The sequence below is a fragment of the Mustela erminea genome, chromosome 9 (genome assembly GCF_009829155.1).
Source record: "Mustela erminea isolate mMusErm1 chromosome 9, mMusErm1.Pri, whole genome shotgun sequence".
In the NCBI taxonomy this organism is placed as follows: Eukaryota; Metazoa; Chordata; class Mammalia; order Carnivora; family Mustelidae; genus Mustela; species Mustela erminea.
Genome location: NC_045622.1, coordinates 2,072,455 through 2,092,525, shown reverse-complemented (window position 1 = coordinate 2,092,525; position 20,071 = coordinate 2,072,455). Strand labels below are relative to the sequence as shown.

Here is a 20,071-nt window from a genome sequence, read left to right as displayed (position 1 = left end):
GCAACCTTATAAAGCTCCAGGTGTCAGAAGGGGAAGCTGTCCTTGCTTTATTTTTTTTTTTTAATCTCTGGTATTATAGAAAAGAGAGCCAAATCATCAGAATCAAGGCCAGAAAACAAGTTAAAATGTTCTTGGAGAATTGACTTTCAGGACAGAGGGAATTACAGATATTAAGACAAAAATGGGCCAAGGCAAGATCCAAAGTCAGATGGAGTTGAGTAATCAAAGCTGAAGTCAGGAGGTACTGATAGAAAAGGATTTAATCAGATGAAAAAGCACAAGTGTATACAAGGTTAGGTCTGCAGACTAAATCATGACCTTTTAAAAGCAAAGCGCCTGTTCCAATCTCCTTCTTTATACCGAGTTAAGACGCTATAAAGTATAAAAGTACAGAATCTTTCTAGTTTCAGTTGGCTAACTGGATAATCTGTTGGGTCAATGATGGATATTTTGATTAGAAATAAATACGCATTCAAAGTCTTACCATCCATCCAATGTCCGTTGTGGCAATTTCAGGCACAAGGGCAAGCTGATGGTGAAGCAATTTTTGCACAAACTAGACTTTCCCATGTCTTTAAAAATCCCATCTACACATTGTAGTTGGAAAGTCGTAGTTCTCCCAGGTGTCGAATTCCCCAGTTGCCGCCCAGTCTGTGTAGGCTGGGGTGGGAGCTCAGGGAGGGTGCAGTACACAGGAAACACCATCCGATGCGGATTTAAAGTCATCTTAAACAAACAGACTCACTAAAAGACGAGCAAAAAGTCTGCGTGAACCACAAGAGAACTGTTTTCCCTCCTGGTTCTATTTTCACCTGCCCAAGGGCTGCTTCATTCTCCAAATGACATTCAGTTAGCAGTGGGCAGCGGGAGAAATGATTCTACCTACATAAATAACAAGCAAACGGACCTATGCGGCTGTGTGCCCCCACGTAAATCCTCAGCTCCAAATCCGTGACATACATATGTGGTCTCTTTAATGACAAACAGATGTCCAAACAGACCAAGGGGTTCCTTTCCGACAACACGGGGTAAAATTATTCAGCACTAGCCTCAGATCTCATATCTACAGCTGTGTGTTCACGGGAAATGCAGGGACAACCTCCTCGCCACACAAGATGCCTGTCCTTTGGGCTTTGTAACTGGCTCATTGGAATGTGTTTGAGGGGCACTTGCAATCGGCTAAGCCTCTGACCCTTGCTTTTGGCTCAGGTCGTCATCTCAGGGTCATGAGTTGGAGCCCCGCGTTGGGCTCTGTGCTCAGTGCGGAGTTCATTTGGGTTTCTTCCCCTCTCTTCCCCCCCCCCCCCCCCGCCCAATTAAGTTCTCTGTCTCTCTCTAAAAAAAAAAAAATAAAATAAATAGATGGAATGAGCAATGGGTGTTAAATGCAAAACGAATCCCTAAATTCTACCTCTGAGATGAATTTTTTAAAATACCCCAAAAAAAAACCTTAAAAAAAAAAGTGTTTAAGATTAGAAAGGACACTCAGTAAAGTATTAACTTGGCTCAGAAACAGGAAACATTTCCTGCCTTAAGGGGTCTAGGTCTGTCCTAACTTTGAAGGGGGGGCAACCCTCAGACAAGCCCTATTATACCCCTTCCTCTTTGACGTCATAACCACACCCATCTCCGCATAACATTTCTACTCACAGAAAAACTAGATCAGAGGGCTCACCTCAGAGTATCTGTTGTGGGTTTCTGGAAGGTGGAAAAGTATCACCAACAAATTTAAGCTTTTTTTTTTTTTAAGGACATCAAACTTCAAAGCTCAGCAGGAAATTTATTTTCTCCTATTCCAGTGAACTTTCCAAAGCACCGCTTCTCTTCTGGACTCCAGAGAAGAAAGAAAACCTTCCATCCTCTGAACTGTGGAATGAGTCAAACATGCCCCCCTTCTGTTTGACCTTCACGAATTTATAAGGACAGTGAATTCTGCTTCATTCATTACATGGTGGTAGGTCATTTTACTCACCTGATAAGAAACTGACTTAACCAGGAAATGTGCACAGTGAAGACTGGCATAAGATTAGGAATAGGCAAGAGAATCCTTCATGAGCATTTAGGGCTACCTCGCTGCTGGCTCAGGGGAGGGCATCTGAGAACCTGTAATTCCCGAACAATGTCCCTGGGCAAAACAGAAGAAAACTTCCTCCCACCATGTCTGGTGTAATGGACAAAAACAGTCTTCCACAGTAAGACATTGCGACCAACGGCTTCATCCATTTTTCATGGATCTATGCTTCTATCTGGAACCTGTTCCAGATAGCACAGTTCCATTTATCTACACTCAGGTGAAAGATGGGACTCAGATTACAGCTGGTCAATGTCCCAGCTTCTCCCAGGACGGTTCACTGAAGTTACAGGATGAACGCATGTTTTGTGGAAGTGTGGAGGGAGGCAGGATTTTATCTGGGTGACTGGAGATAAACAGAGACTACTGGCATAAGGACAAATCTACTGAGACAGAGACATTGTAGGTAAGAGAGGGAAGGATGGTTGGAGAAAACCTACCTTTCCAAAGGACCCAGAGCTCCAGACGACAGAGTTCGGCTTTCACTCCCAAATATGCAAATGTTAGATTTTGTCATGTATGATCCATTCGTCCAATAATCACCATTCAGTTTGGTAAGACCAGGATTTTCTGTTAATTCATCTTCCTTTCTCTAATAAATAATTCTTTCTTCTGGATCGATTATATTATACTGTCCCCAATATAATTACCTGAGGAAGGGAGATAATAAAACCTCCATCAAAAGTGTCTAATAGAAGAGCTGCATTCTAAAATATGTAGAAGGAGGGGTGCCTGGGTGGCTCAGTGGGTTAAATCCTCTGCCTTCGGCTCAGGTCATGATCCCAGGGTCCTGGGATGGAGCCCCACATCAGGTTCTCTGCTCAACGGGGAGCCTGCTTCTCCCCCTCTCTCTCTGCCTGCCTCTCTGCTTACTTGTGATCTCTGTCTGTCAAATAAATAAATAAAATCTTAAAAATAAATAAATAAATAAAATTTGTAGAAGGAGCTACCCCACCGAAGTTTAATGTGAGGTGGAGAGACTGGGTTTTGGGGCTGAAAGATGATCCAATTAAAGTCAAGTCTTAAGAAATATAAAGCAAAATAACAAATACAAAATGGAATATAGAAATAAATATACGTATAGAAAATAAGATAAAAGCAAATTACCCATTTTTAAGAACTGACAAATATATCATCATAAATTCCAGGAAATAATGTAATATTTTGTTCCTAAATTTCTAATATCCTCTACAGTACTCTTTCCTCCTCACAGTTTCTGGCTGAATACGCTGGATCTTCTTTTCCAGCTATCATAATATGAAGCTATCATAATATAGATTATTCTATAGAGAAAATAAAAAGATAATTCAGCTATTCCTCACCACAGCTGTCATTTGTCTTTAATTATTGATAATTGAAAAAATTAATCTGGAATTAAAGCCGGCACAAGAGTAACCTGAAAGCACTGTGACTTGCCACTCTGTTGCACTGAACTACCTAACATTTAATCTAATTACCCTTGGGCTGCCTACAGTTATTTGTCGGTGAGTATGTGTAGTTTTGTTGCTAGAACTCTTGCTTTCTCAGATGGTTTAATGGCATTGATGGTGATTTTGCAAGCCTCTTTTTACTAGAAGTACGAGGCTTTACCACACCTGTCAGACATACTGATGCAATTCGAGATATTGGGATATATACAATCAGCAGATCCACACAAGTTTAGAGTAGAAAGTCTAGAATTGGTACAGGTCTGTGCCCTACAAACACCATCACAATAAAATTCTTTCTCAAAAAATGCACATATAAATACATGTTACATCCGTCACTATAAACATGGCTCTATCGGTTAACAGGACTAAAAGTAGAAAATTTCCATTTGAGCGCTTGTTGAAAGGAGCAAAGCCTTCTGCTTATATTTCATACATCGGATGGTTGGACACATACTCCCAGGCCAGCTTCTGGCACATGCATTTGAAAACCATGTTTCTCTCTGACTGCTCAGAACCTTCTGGTCCTAAGTGTCATGGGGTATATTTAGGTCCAGGCGTGGCATCTGGACCCACACTTTCTTGCCATGACTGTAGATGTGGTATCAGAACGGAGACATGCCCCCCCCACCCCCCACCCCGGAAAGCAGCTATGACTCACACATTTACTATTTCTGTTGCCATCCCTTTCTAGCAAAGATCCAGATTTCTATCTGATGTCGTTCTACCTCTGCTACAAGTTCTTCCCTCACCAGTTCCCCCAGCACAAGGCTGCTAGGGACAAATTCTTTCACCCTTGGAAGTCTGAAACAGTCTTTAGTTTACCTTCATTTGCTTTAAAGGCATGTTCACCGGGTGAAGCGGTTTCATGTTTTGTCTCCTTTCAGCTACTCTGGCTACTGCTGGGCACCGTCTGCCCTTCATCCAGGTTCCAGGCCCGGGGTTCCTGACCAGCCCAGCCCATGCACTGTGAAGCCCGCTTCCCTGCCTCGGCGGGTTAGCCACTGGAGCTACGTTAGCTGCTCTCCACCCATCTCTAGTCCCCTAGACGCTCTCCAGCGTGGCTTTTTCCTCATGCTGGTTTCAGATTTTCATTTTACCACTGGCTGAGAGTAGTTCGTTTAACATGTGCTTCATTCTTCTTGTGCTTGGGTTTCTTGGCTCTCCTTGGATCTGTGAGATTCTGCACAGAATCAGATTTACAGCATGTTCCCCGGCTATTTCCTAAAGTGTTTTTCTTGGCCCTCCTCTTCGCCGAGGTCACCCTGGAGTGGCCCCGCGGCTCCCTGAGGAGCTCTCCTCCGTCCCTCCCTCCCTCCCTTCCCCTCTCTCTTTCCTTCTCTCAGCTATTTTTGCTTCTCTGTTTCATTTTGAATCATCGCTATTGCAACGCCTTCAAATTCATGAATGTTTTGACGCTTTTTAAAATTGACACCTGGCGCTGGGTAAGTTTTAGGCGTGTAGCCTAACGACTCGACTTGTATCTCCTGTAAACTGACCCCTGCAACAAGTTCAGCTAACACCCATGATCTCACATAGATACGAGAGAGAGAACCATGTTCTTCGTGATGAGAACTCACACAAGGTCCTCTCATAACGACTTTCAAACGTCCCGTGTGCCTGTATGAACTAGAATCATGGCGCAGAGCATGATGTCCCCAGTCTTTAGCGATCTTATAACTGGAAGTCTGTGCCTTCTGACCGCCTTCCTCCAGTCCGCTTCTCCCTGCTCCCACCTCTGGTAACCACAAATCTTTTTTCCATTATTATCTTTTTAAAAAATTCCACATTTAAGTGAGATCACACTTGTCTTTCTCTGACTTATATCACTTAGCATAGTGTCCCCGAGGCCCATCTTTCCATAGCGGCTGCACCAGCCTGCACTCCCACCAGCACCGCACGAGGGTCCCCTTTCTCCACACCCTTGCCAACACCTGCTCTTTCTTGTTTTATTTTTTTTGGACAGGAGGGGGAGGTTTGTTTGCTTGTCTTTTTTGTTTTTTCTTGATGATCGCCATTCTAATTGGCATGAGAGGGATCTGTGTCATTTCTTGACTTCCTCATTATTATTTTTCTCTCTCTTTGCAAGCCTGGTAATTTTTTTGGATATTAGAGGTGATGAATTTTACTGTTGATACTAGACATCTTTTGTATTCCTTAAATATTCTTGAACACTGTTATGGAATCAGTTATCTAGAAACTCTCTGGGTTTTCAGGTTTTTTTTTTTTTTAAGAGTACTCAGGCAATGTTCATCTGCTTTGTTTCTGAAGTTCCACGTATGAGTGAAATCGTATGGTGTTTGTCTTTCTCTGACAGACTTATTTCACTTAGCGTCATACTCTCCAGCTCTACCCATGTTGTTGCAAATGGCACAGTTTCATTCTTTTTGACGGCTGAGTAATATTCGTGTGTGTGTGTGTGTGTCATCTCTTCTTTATCCATTCATCATCCATTCATCCATTCTTCTTTATCCATTCACTTGGACACTTTCCATAGTCTGGCTACTGTCGGTAATGCTGCTACAAACCTCAGGTGCCTGTATCCCGTGGAATTTGTAATTTTGCACCCTCTGGGTAAATGCCTAGAGACGGAAGCAAACCGTAAGACACCCTTAACTACAGAGAATAGGCCGAGGGTGGATGGAAGTAGGTGGGTGGAGGATGGGGCAGATGGAGATGGGCATTAGGGGGGGCACTTGTCCTGATGAGCACTGGGTGTTGTATCTAAGAGATGAATCACTAAATTCTACTCCTGAAACCCATGTTACACTCTATGTGAACTAACCGGAATTTAAATAAAAATTTAAAAAGAGTTCTGAGGCTAAACCACCACAGCTTTATTCCAGGGTCAGTTTTCCTCCAGCACGGAGGCAACACTTTCTGAGTACCTGCTTGACGCCCCGAATATTAGCAAGCTCCCCTTCTCCCCCGACATGTGCACACTGGGCCCTCCATGTAGGAGCAGAGCCAGGGACAACACAGCTTTCCTGGGACAAGCTGACATTTGGGGACGGGACTGAGGAGGCAGTAAGAACGAAAATAGAGTATATGACGTGTTGCAGGTTTAAGAGCTCAAGCATGGGACACATCTGGCCGAGCGTTTTGGGGACGGAACGGGCTTGTCTTCCCTGAAGACCTAATATGTACTAAAGATTCCAGCAGCAGTGTTCTGTCTTCCGTACTAAAGAACCAGCAAAGGCCCCTGGGCAGCATGAATCAAGCTTTACCCTAGCCTGGATCATTCTTCCGTGGGGTTCAATGGCATTTATTGAGTTCTTACTCTATGTCAAGTCCTGTACTTGATGCCTTCGATTACGAGGCTGCATGAGTTTTTGTCTCTCTCCTCGTGACGTTTATGGTCCCTTTTTCCTTAAATAATTCCAAGTGAGATATTATGATGGAGCTGGACTTTTGGTAAGTGCTGAAGAAGCCGTAGGCCTCGCGATGACGGCAGCCATCGTCCTGGGGGTCATATTGGTAGTTGAGCTGGGCCAGAGTCCACTGACTTCCGTCCTCCTGCGCTCCTTTGGGCCAAGCTGACGGATTATTCTCTCCCATGCGCCAGGGTTCAAAGAAGAGTTTGCAGATACTCCTAATCACCACCTAGAGTTAATCAAAGTTCCTTCTAACTTTTTGATTACTTATTAATGTGCCCTAAGAGTTGTTCCTCCCAAAACACCCTGCAAGATACTTGCTGCTAATTAGTCCTTGCCCTGGAAACGCTTCTCTTTTACATATTCAAATCTCCACGACAAAGGCAGTGTCACTATGTTATATCAGTTTTCCCTCCTATTCCTACTCGGTGGTGGGCAATTATTTTCTGTCCCATTTGGTAAAAAGAGTAACTTTCTGAGTTTGATATGAGATAAAAGAAATTCCTGAATTGCCCTCCTTAGGGAAACGAAATAAGTGAAATATAATTAAACATATTCCAGTTGATTGGAACAGCTCAAGGGGGCTGTGGTATTTGGCAGCTGGAGCAATTTTTCCGTCTTGGAGCACAGACACTGCGGATCGGGGGGGGAACTTTCCTCATCAGTGGGTCACAAATGTCCTCAGTCACAGCTCTGCTTTCGTTTCTTCCGGTCTTTCCCTCTCTCCCTCCCTTCCTCCTCCTCTCATTCCTTCCTTCCCTCCTTCCATCCATTCGATTCCTTCTTTCCGTCTCTGGTGCTATCTTGACAGAGACTTTTATGTGTAATTCTTCACAACTCTTCTGAGGAGGACAGCAATACATCAGTTTTATTCCAGTCCTTTGGGCTAGCAGATACACCTGCGCCTTGGAGAGCTAGGTCACATGTAATAAAGACCTTTTGATCCTATGCCCACTGCTTCATAGAGAAGCCAAACAATAATAAAGAGATACATGAACGTCTTTCCCAAGACCCCATTGGAAGTTAGAAAATGTTTGCTTATGAGCTTTCCATGACTTAACTTTGATTAATATTCAGAGAGCAGAAAAATAATCTTAGGTCATTTCAAAGGAAATATAAATATCTCTTGTTTAATATACTATTATCTCTTATAGGAGTATAGGAGAAAAAAGGAGCAACAGAATTTCCTATAACAAAATTATCTCTTAGGTAATACAAACATCTTTGCTTTAAATCTACCTGGTATGGAATTTGGGTAGAGCAAAGCTGGATCTTGAGGAAGAGGTTCTTTCCCCCATGTATTTACTTCTTTAGTTTTGGAAACCCAGTAACAAAAATGGGGGACCTTTTCCTCCAAATAGGCTTATCTTAAAAACAACATTTGAAGCTGCTGGGCTATTGAGATAGATAACAGGGATGCCTTTATCTCAATGAGATGAGAGATCAGGAGAGAAGTTATGTAAGTTTTCTTCTCATTTTATGATTCTCTAACATTATTCTCAAATGCTGACATTGAAAGTAAAGTTATACCACAGCACAATCATTTGTGAAATACATTTTTTTCTACTCAGTAAAAGGACGACTTTCACATATCCTTTCAATGATATCTTCCTGTGGGCATTGCCTCTATGGCTTGCTTTAAACATTTCTCCAAAGCCTGTATTGGACAGCGGGGTAACGCTGCCCATTGCCAGACCCAGTACAGGAGGGCACAGTCCCGAGCATGTGCAAATCTCCTGCTTCCACCAAACATAGAGCCTACAGGTACAGGGTGTCATGATACACCCAGGCAGTACTGTTTCCTTGGTCTCATCGCCAGATGGCTAATGATATTTGAACAACTGACAAGACAGACCAGATGCAGGTGCACGATGGAAAGAAATCTATCTTTGCCTCTTTCAGACAGTCACTATTAAGGGAGTCTCATTCTCAGATGATGATGTTAAGTGTAAAACAATGCAAATTAAACGAGCATTTTGTCAAAAAAATCACCTTTGCTGTTCTAATGGTCTATACACAGCCCTCTGCCTCCTGTCACGTGTGTACCCATCAGCTCGACCTTACAGGCACAGCGGCTCGACCCAGCCCTCCCTCGTGAAGAAGGCCGTCCTGGTTCTGCAGCCCGAGCCCCACTCACCACCACCATCTTCCTTCTCTCTTGCCTGCTCCTTCTGGTACCACGGCCCCAACAAGTTCTGAGCCCTCTGCTTTTTCTAGTCCATCTATGCTCCTATTTTATAATCCCTCTTCCTCCTGTCCTCATTGCTGCCAGTAGACAGCTTCGTTCCAACTCGAGCTCCTCCCTGTGCTGTTGCATTCACTCCGCAAAGGCCCAGCCCCTCATTAAAGCTCACTTTGCACCTAATCTGTTTTTGCTCCAGGACAGCAGAAACGTTACAGAGAAAACCATAATCATGCTGACTGGTCTCCTTTCACATGTGGACCCCGAAAGAGACTGAACGAACACCAGGTGACCCTAGCGCTGTGGAGAAACCGTGTCATAGCCCAGTCCCCTTTCCACGCTCTGAGTGGGCAATTAACTATCTCCTTCTGTCTCTACTCACTCCCTGCCTCTCTCCTCCCCTAGCCTCACTCTCAGGAACCATGTTCTGTTTCACTGAGAAAATAGTCACAACCAAAAGGGAAATCCCACAGGCTCCCCACGACCATGTGTGCACCTGCCAGGATTGGCCCTGATGTGCGGTCACCTCTTTCCCTGCAGATGAACGCTCCGCATTCTCATCCAACGCCCGCTGCCATGTGTGTGGGATGGGGTCAGCACCTCACCTGTCCCACAAGCGAGATCCTCACTCCAACATTTACTCCCCTCCGGCCCACCGTTACTGCTTCTCTCTTACAAGTTGAAACTGTGCACCACACACACACCTCGGGCCTCGTTCCCTCTGCAGCTACCTCACAATCTCTTCATCCCTCTTCGCGGCAGACGTCCACGCAAGAGCTGTGTGCACTGACTGCTTCCTGTCTTCTTGCGTTTCGTGGAATCGACTCCATTAGGTTACCACCGCTCCACTCCACAGACTAGCTTTTAGCACATCATCAAAGATCTCCACGTTGTCCAATCAATCAGTTGAATAATGATCTTAATCGTGTTTTATCCTGCAGCAGCACTGTACACAACTGCTTACTCTACGTTTCCTGGCGGAACTTCTCTTCCCGACTCTTCAGACACATCCCACCTGCAGAGTTGGGCTCCTCTTTTGAGCCTCCCCTTGCTGGTCCCTTCTGTTCCCTAAGATCCAGTGTGAGGGTTCCCAGGGTCCAGTCTGCAGACCTCTCCCCTTCTTTTCTACCATTAATGCCTGAGTTGTGTCACCAGTCTCATACAGGGTGAGCGTTTTTCATCATTCCACTATCCTAGTCCTCATAGTATTCAATCTGAATAATGTTCTGCAGGATGAAAAGAAAGGGGTACCTCTTAAAATTATGCAGGATATGAGGAACTGGCCTCATAATATCATCAGTACCTGGACAGTTCCCAAACCTAGAACTTCCGCCTGGATTCCCCGACCTCCAGAGGCAGACACCCCAAAGCTTATTTGCCATCATTGAGGAGTAACTCAATCTTTATAGATTAAAAGCAAAACAAACAAACAAACACACACTCCGGGTTACACAGCGCTCTCCCCACCCCTCAAAAATCCTACTCTTTAAAGAGTCTTCTCCAACAGAGTACATGGAAATTTCATTTACAGATGTTCACACCAGGGCACTGGAGTCATTCTCAACTCTTGTCTTTCTTTCTCACCTACATCTAATCCATCCATAAATCACGTCTTCCCTACCTTCAAAATATACTTTCTTCCCACCCTACCATCTGCTACCTCCTGGATATGAACCACCCATGATGTCTCCTCAAGGTTATTGTAATGGCCTCCTGATTAACACCTTTGCTTCCTCCCTCGCCGTCCTGTGGAACATTTTATAAAGCAATCAGTTACATGTATATTTTAACGTAACTCAGATACAGCATACAGCATGCCTTTGCTTAAATCCCTTCAAGACCTTTCCAGTTTACTCAGTATTAAATCCAATGGCCTTCCCATAGCCGCTAAAATCCTACATATTCATTTCCCCATGATTTCTCTGACTTCAAAGATAACCAACCCCTTCCTCATCCATTACTGCCGGGAGCCACCTTGGCCTTTTGTGCTTCCTCAAACCCCACACCACGATGTCCAAGGCATTGTGGCTGAGGCCATTAGTTATTGTCCCCCAGCAATCCCACTGCCCGGTCCCTCTCCCTCCTTCAGGCTTTGGTTCGAATATCTCATGATCCTACTAGTCGCCCCGGTCAGTCCATACAAAACTGCAACAACATCTCCTCCCGCTGCTCCCTGGGACCCCCAGCTCCCGGTGGCCCATTTTTGCCTGTAGAAGTCATTACATGTATGTAAAGGGAAAGAGAGAGAGAGAGAGAAAAAAAAATTATTTTTCCCCTGTATCAGTTATTTATGTCTGCATAACAAATTACACCAAAGTTTTGCAGCTTAAAATAACAAACATTTGTTATCTCCTAGGTTCTGTGGGGATAGGGAATCACAGGTCATTTTGATTGTCTCTGGTTTAGGGGTCCTCATGGGGCTGTAATCCAGTTTTGGACCAGGGCTGCAGTCATGTCAACTTAATGTGGGGAGGAGCCATTTTTGGCCTCAGTTTCTCACCGGCCAGTTCCCTGCCGTGTGGGTCTTTCTGTGGGACAGCTCACGTCATGGGCGCCAGGAAAAGTGAAAGAGTTGAGATCGCTGCCTCCTGAAAACATGATCTCTGAAGGGACCTCCCATCACTTTTGCCACATTCTGTCATTAGAAGCCAGTCCCGAGGTCCAGGCCACACCTACGAGTAACAGTATTGCATCAGTATTGACCCTCCAGGAGGCATGGCTCACTGGGGACCATTTCGCCAGCTGCCCATCACATCCCCCAAGCAGATAGGCCTCTGGTAGGTTTGCTGCCGTGCCCCCGAGCAGAGAACAATGTCCGGCTATGGAGGGGGCACCCAGTAGTGACTCTTCGTCATCTGAACGAACTTACTCCTCTCCCACTACTTTCCTGCCCAGGTCTGCTCTCCCCACTAACATGACACTAATTTCTGCAGTGTCCTAGATTTAGAATTTTGTGCATGCCTGTTCCCCTCCTGAGACTTCTCTCATCCTGACCGTGACACGTTATGGCTCTGCCTGTCCTTGGGAGCTCAGGTCAGATGGTGCCTCTATCCCCTCTCTTTGTACCCCCGTGTCCGTACTACTGGCCAGCTGCTGTGAGCTTACACGGTGCCTATATCACACAGCCTCACGGTTACTTATGCTAAGTCTCACCTCCTGCAGACTGGGGGCTTCTTGATATTAATCACTGTCCCCCCCACCCCCAGGGTAAGCCCAGTGAGACCAGAGCTGTGTCCACCCACAAGGCTGTCACAGAGCCCCGGGCAGAGTCCTTGCACTCCGTGAGCTCTGGACATCTCCCAGTGCCAAAGATGTGAGTGCTTCCACTCTTTCATTGTTTCTCCTCTCCTTATTCAATGTTCTGTCAGTATTTGCCGAGGAACTGAAGTGACGTCCCGGAATCCTTCATAATAATGGATGACATGGCACGGGCCTCTGATTCCCTTTAACTCTGAGATTCACACTGGCTCTATGTCCACCAAAATTACCAATATATGAGCTTGACCCAGCCACACTAATCAGTATCTTTACACCTTCTATCCCCTCAGGTCAGGAAGTCTTCTTGGCCTGGGTCTTGGAGAGCCAGCACACCATGCCTGGACTGCAGTCGTCTCGGAGCTGGGTGTGAATCCGAAGGTGTGCTCCCGTGCTGGGTGTGCTTCAGGAGGCGACAGAAAGAGCAGACGTGAGCCCCAGTTCCCTGCGCCTCTGGATGTAAGCAGAGCATCTTCGAGGGAGAGGGTCTCTAGGCTGTGGAGGACAGTCGGGTTGTAGTGAGCACGTGGAACTGGGCTCCAGACCAAACCAAGACTTACAACAGACTTTTGAGTGTGATAACAGTTCTCATTAGAAGTCAAGCAGATGGGTTTTACACCTCAAAGAAACATATGTATTTCGGTAGCTTGCTGTTTCAAAGGTCGATAGGCAGTGCCACATGGCGTCTTGGTGTCCGGGTCCGCGCGTGTGCACCTGCACGCAGGCCGGCTCGTCTTCGAACAGAAGCCGCCCTGGCCCCCTTACAGCCATCTGCTCTGACGGCAGCAAACAATCTGAAAGCATATGCGTAGCAGGGATGGTTTCACTGAAGGGCAGCGCACATGCCCAGAGTTTTGCACGCTTGGATCAAAACGCTTCAGAGTTTCCCTCATTGTTCTCAGCCACATTTATGGCAGGTGGCCAGGGTCCACCTAGATCATTCCTGTTGGTGAGGTGCACAGGGCACTTCTTATTTACATATTGATAGAATCCAATTGCCTTTCTGCTCACAGGCAGCCCAGTCTGCCTGGATTTTCTGCTTGCTCGTTTGTTTTCTCAGCTCCCAGCGCAGTGAAAATATATGGGTTTGGTTTTGGTTTTTCTGAAGAATCAGCTCCAGAGTCAGTGGGAGCAGTGCTCATGACGAAGAACAGAGTAACGGCCCGAATTTCACCTGAGTACGCTGGAGTCCTTATTCAATAACAAAGAAACTCGGCTCACGACTGTGGACTGAACAGGTTGGGTGGGTGCAAGATGGCCGCCCTCTGGGGAAATGAGAACCATTGCTGTGATGAAGAGGGGCCGGTGTTTCCCTTCTCTTCACTTTATTTTACGATTTTCTTCTTCTTTGGGGCTTACTCACCCAGCTCCAGGCTCTAAGTAAGTCTTCTCTGTAACGCTTGACTTGTCAGAATGAAGTCAACTGTGAGGCCAGTAAGACTTAGCTCTTACAGCACTAACTACTTTTTGAAGAAAACCTCCAAAGGCAGATAAGTGCATTAATTAATCTCTGATTGTGTAACTTAGAGCCTGTAAGATCTGTGTGAAGGCAGACAAGGCCGTCGGAGCACTCTCTAGTCGTCCCCACATCTCCCCAGAGAAGAAAGTGTATTTAAGACACATTCTCTTCTTATAGATCAGGATATATTTAAACAATCTTTTGGGAAACGTTTAGACTCTTGGAAAACCACACTGAGCCGAAAAATAAGCCCCAGAAATAATTAGGTTCTTGCATAATTATTTCATTAACTGATTATTATTAAGAGGGGAAAAGAGTGACTCAACGTCTCACTCTTTTTTTTAAAAAAATTTAAATTTAATTTTTGGGGGGTGGGGGATTATGAGTGGAAAGGAAACCACCAGTTAAATGAACAGTTAGGAGCGCAGTTGTCAGCTGACAGGATCTAAGTAGATCAGGCAGACAGCTCAAGACTCTGAAAACTGGTTTTTGATGTTGGAGCAATTTTGGATACAGTAGGTAGAATGAGATTTAAGTTCTAGGTTTGATCCTTTAAAGAAAAGGCAAAATCACCTGACTCTCTGTTAAACACACCTAAAGAAATCTATGCCAAACTGACCTTACTTAGTTAGAGATCTTTCCAACTAAGCTAAGCTACGCAAATTGCTTGCACCCAGAGCCCACAAGAAGGACAGAAGAGTCACAGAGTAGAAAGCCTGTCAGTTCCTGTCTTCTAGCAATAATGACATTTTATACACAGAGCCAACCCTCCCCCTTTTTGTTGACAGAGAAAGAGAGCATACAAGCACATGCGAGCAGGGGCAGGGAGGGACAGAGGGGGAGGAGGGAGAATCTAAAGCATGTTCGGCACCGAGCTCCATCTCACGACCCTGAGACTGTGACCTGAGCCAAAATCCAGAGTCATACATCTAACCAGCTGGGCCACCCGGCTGCCCCTAGCCAAGTCTTGACCCAGGTATAAATGCATGCATTTTGTGACATCACCGCAGTGACTAGTGTGACAAAATCCTGACCTGATACCTCAGCAATCATTCCACAAGTTGAAGGGATGACGAAAGATCCTTCCAAACGGGAAGAATGACATCCATATGCTATAAGCATCTTTAAGAGAGAATGTAAGTTACAGCCTCGGGCGTCGCACAAATATCACCTATTTGTTTCAGGAAGGGCCCCAGGAAAAGGGATGGGAACACCAAAGGGAACATTTTCTTGCCCAAAGTTAAGATTTATAATGTATATAATGTATATATAATGAATATCACACGAGGCCAGAGATTCTGTTTCTGTGCTCCTTTTTCCCTGCTAACTATGTCATCACATATTGGTGGAAGGGCTCCTTGGTGACCCTTACACATGTTGGCTTTGAAGTGGGTGTAAGGAGTCCTAGCTTTGACGCAGCGCCCTGGCTGGTCTCTCTGCTCTCACTCCATTCTACTCCACAAGCCCCTCTCCAGTCTCCAAGCAAAACAACACGTTTCCCAAGCAAATCTCACCCAGTGCCTCGGGCCCTTCCTGCCCCAGGCTGGCTCACCACACATGGGAGCCCCTCTCCTCCAACCCCTCCATCCGCTCCAGCCACACCAGCCTGCAGGGCCCACACTAACCAGGCCAGCTGCATCTCTGTCTTTGGACCTTGGCATCCACTTTCTCCACTGCTTGAAATGTCCTACCTGATTCATAGAGTTGGTCCTTCTGCTCATTCAACTCTCAGCCAAATTAAATAAAAATAAGAACCATAGTAACAACCAACCCTTTCACAGCACACGATGAGCCTAGAACTGTGCTAAAGGCTTTATGCACCTAAACTCATTCACTATCAAACAAGCCTACAAGTCGATCCTACAGTTATCAACCTCACTTTCAGAGGAAGAAACTAAGGCACAGAGAGGCTAAGAAAACTGCCTAAGGTCAGACAGCAGTCAATGACAGAAATAAATTTGTTCCTATATCTCAAGGTCATGATTTTCATCAGCTCTCTGCTCTCTCAGGAGACTGCCCCCCATTGCCCTCTAATATTACCCTGTTAATTTTTTTAAAAAAATTATTTATTTATTTGACAGACAGAGATCACAAGTAGGCAGAGAGACAGGCAGAGAGAGTGAGGGGAAGCAGGCTCCCTGCTGAGCAGAGAGCCCGATGTGGGGCTCGATCCCAGGACCCTGGGATCATGACCTGAGCCGAAGGCAGAGGTTTTAACCCACTGCACCACCCAGGTGTCCCTATCCCATTAATTTTCTTGATAGCACTTCTCACTGATACTTTTCTATTTGTTGGTTTATCTATATATCTACCTCTTTACTTTTACAAATCACTGGGCTTCCTTTTCCTTGGAGGCTGACGTGCACTTGTCCAATGTCTAGAGCAGTTCCTGGCACGTGGGAAGCTCCCGCCAAATATTCGGTGAATTAATTAGTGACCAGATGTGTGTGTGTCTATCTGCTGGTTGGCTCAGGTCTCCGAGGTGCTGAATCGGATTGACCGTTCATCTCCTCGAGGGGGTCAGGATTCTTAACGTTGGTTGGCCTAGAGGTGACCAAATCTTATGATTCTTCCTGACTTTCCTGAGGAGAAACCGATTCACCGATGAGACCAATGATTCAGGGATTCCCTGGGAGTGATATTCCTGTCACCCACATTCACCACCTGTGAGGCCTCTGCGGGAAAGAAAATGAAGACCAGAGGGTTGCTCAGCAGATATGAAAATATCACAGAGGGAGTGTGAAGACTTTGCAGGATATTTGAATCAAGCCACAGAAGCTGCAGAAGCTGGATGAGTCACCCTCCCCAGTGACCAGGCGCTTCTCTCCAACAGCCAGAATTCCCAATACCCTGGGACTCTATTCTGTCACAGAGACTGTATGTTCTCACTCTCCAGCCCTGTAGAAATCCTTACTCTCTTTTGTATTTGTCTTCTCCGGTCTCCTCAGTTTTGGAACAGAATTCTACTTGAAATGCCAGCTCCAGGAGGGGCCTGCCTCTCCACTCTCTGTGGGTCCTCACCCCGGGACCTTTCTCTGATGACCCTTTGATGGAGCTCAGTTCCCCGTGACACAGTGCAGAGTCTCATGGGCTCAGAACCACTTGTAGACTGGTTATTTTGGAGTCCAGATTCTCTACCTGGTACATTTATTTATGTGGGGTCCGAGTAGAGGGAGTGAAGAGCTGTGTAGGGAAGTCAGCTGAGGCTTCGGGGAGTGAGGCAGTTTCTCAGGAAAGGACTCCTGCAGAGAATCAATGACTGTCACCCCTAGGACACATCAAGAGATGCACACCTGACCCTCAGATTGCCCGAGTCCCCACTGTCCACTTCCAAATAAAGACCACCTTTAAGTCTCTGGCACTAGCACGCTCCCTATTTGTAGCCATAGGTATAGCGGGGGTCCGCCAGAGAGAGGGAGGATGTGCCGTGAAATAACATAGTCCGGGTTCGATTTCCAAGCCTAACCGTTACCATGTTAACTTTCCTCCAGTCTCACTTTCTTCATAATCATTGTACCTACCTCGCAAGTGTTGTCATGAAGATGGCATGAAACGATACTCGTCAAGTCCTTAGCACAGTGCCTAGCACACATTCAACAGCATTGATGACAACCATTATTATTTTACCAATGACAGAAGACGCTGGCTATGTCCACTAGCACAAATGCTTCCAAATACAGTAAGAAGGTATAATATTTCCTATCTTTTGAAAGAAAAACAAGCTCCAAAGAGTATCTTATACATAAGACAACACTTAAATATGACCAGAGCAGTCTCCTTGTAGATCTGCCTCGTAAGCAAGGAGACACTTGGTCCACACTGCTCGCTGAGTATGTTGCTACAATGCCAAGTGCCTGGACCGTCACTTTCCAAAGTTCATTCAGATGACCTCAAGAAACAAATAAAAATAAAATTTCCATAGTCAAATAAGAGTAAGAAACACTATCCATTCTTTTTCAAAAGTCACAACGCACATTAGCATATGAAAGGTAGTAAATATCTTCCATTAAAAAGTCATTGAGGGGTACCTGTGTGGTTCACTCCCTAAGTGCCTGCCTTTGGCTCCTGTCATGATCCCAGTGTCCTGGGAATAAGCCCTGTGTCAGCAGGGAGTCTGCTTCTCCTTCCCGCTCTGCTACTCCCCTCCAATCCTATCTCTCTCACTAGCTCTGCCCTCTCTCAATTAAACAAAAAAGCTTAAAAAATTCAGATTGAAAAAAAAAATCAAATTGAACCTGCTTTATGTATCAGACTTATTTGACAAAATGCCATGAGCCTTCCTAAACACACTTTTTTCCCCATTTGTTTATTACCTCACCAAAAATAAATAAATAAATTAATTAAATTAAATTAAATTAAATTCTGGCAGAGCGTATTTATAAACATTCCATAAACAGAGATTCCCGGGTAGGTGGTCACTTCCTCCTTCCCACGTTGACAAACATACAAGGAACTGGAAAACCCCCAATTACCACCTGACCAATGCAGTGATTTCTGATGGTGCAAACTTGTCCCCAACTGTAAGGCCACCACCATCACAGGAAGACAAACAGCAGCTCCTCCAGGCTGCAAGGATCTCCATATGGTGGTCCCCAGAACCTGTGACTGTCCCCTTAAATGACAAAAGGAACTTTGCAGGTGTAATTAAGTCAGGAAGATAATCCTCAATCATCTGGGTGGGTTCGCTGCCATCAATCCCATGAAGATCCTTTCCTGGCTGGGCTACACAACCATACAAGGAAGATGAGAAGGGACAGGTCAAGGACTTATCTGACTGCAACAGCTTTGAAGATGGGGGAAGATGAGCCTAGGAGCGAGGCAGAAACTGGAAGTGGTCTTTGCTCCTAGCCAGCAAACACAGAGACGGACCAAACAACCACAAGGAAGGGGATTCTGACAACAAAACAAATGAGCAGAGAAACAGACCCTCCTTCAGAGCCTGCAGAAAGGAACACAGTCTTATATTTTAATTTTAGCTTAGCAAGACCTGTATCAAACTTGTGGCGTACAGATAGATGAAAAGGTGATATTGTAAGATATTAAAGTTATATTGTCAGATAACAAAATTCTTGTTTAAGCCTCTAACTTGGATGACTTGTTACTGGAGCAACAGGAAATGAGCATAAAGTTCATGGTCACAAGCAACATCTTTGATGAATTAATGTGTGTTGGGCCATCACTACACACTTAGCACGTGCATGTAGTAAACCATTAACCAATCTATTGACCCTCACAAGTATGCTAAGAGGTATCTTCTGTTATTATTCGCATTTGTGGAGTGGAAACTGTGGAGAAGCACAGGGAGCTTAGGAAACTTGTGACGAAAGTCACACACATAGTACGTGGCAGATCTGAAACTCAAATGTGAGCCAACGTGTCTCTAGACACTAGGCTCGGGTTCATGAGGACACCAAGCTCAGTGAGATCCTGTCCTAGGAAAGAAGTAATAGTCTAGATTCTTCAGACACTATTGACTCCCCTACTAAAATTAAATTATAAATCTCTACTTTATCTTCACAGTTAATTTAGATGCCACATTTTCTACTGCTCATCAGATAATGCAAATTTTGGGACCAAACTGAACATGAATTGTACTAATTTTATTAGCCCAATTTCAATTTTAAACACAACAAATTTATGTATCCAATTAGTCGTAAACCCAGATTTTCTAAGACATATTCTCCACGCTCTTTTAAAACCTTCATCCATCATTGACAACATACTGAATATTGGAGTTTTCTATTTATATAATACTTCTCTATTATTAGCTCATTATTAATTAATTAATTAAACATGGGCTTATTGCATGCTTCGTATTGTGGACAAGGAAGGAAAATATAAAAGAAGTGTATAAGGTGCAACCTTGGCCTTCATAATCTGTAAGAGTTTAGGAAAATAAGACATGGACATCATCATCAAGTTTTACAGAATTCTCAACTTGCTGTAATTCCCCCACGTTCCCACAAGGAGCAAAACCATTTGAACATCTATAATTTAGAACAGAACTAATTAGAGTTCAACTCACTTACTATAATCTATCCTACACAAACACACAGGGACATAATAGGAGCATACATATGTACAACCCCCTCCAACCTCACTCCACATCCTTAGAAGCTCTTGATGGCTTTGGTGGTCTCCAGATATGTTCAGAGGACAGTGGTTCAAACAGCTGACACACACACATGTAGAAATATTCAAAGCATAGATCCTTCCAAATACGTAGGGTGCCAAGTCCCAAATTCCCTTTTAGGACTGGGCCTTCGTAAGCAGAGAAATAATGCTGAAATAAACCTCTGCCTA

At 44.8% G+C, this 20,071-nt stretch overlaps 1 long non-coding RNA gene across 1 annotated transcript; it reads right to left on the bottom strand.

Annotated features, from left to right (window-relative positions):
* Positions 1-1,706: 1,706 nt before the first annotated feature.
* LOC116599063 lies at positions 1,707-16,162 on the bottom strand. The gene is made up of 3 exons (XR_004289233.1): positions 16,081-16,162; positions 2,512-2,721; positions 1,707-1,866 (listed from the first exon to the last, which is right to left on the bottom strand). It is a non-coding gene; the product is annotated as an uncharacterized LOC116599063 (long non-coding RNA).
* Positions 16,163-20,071: the final 3,909 nt, after the last annotated feature.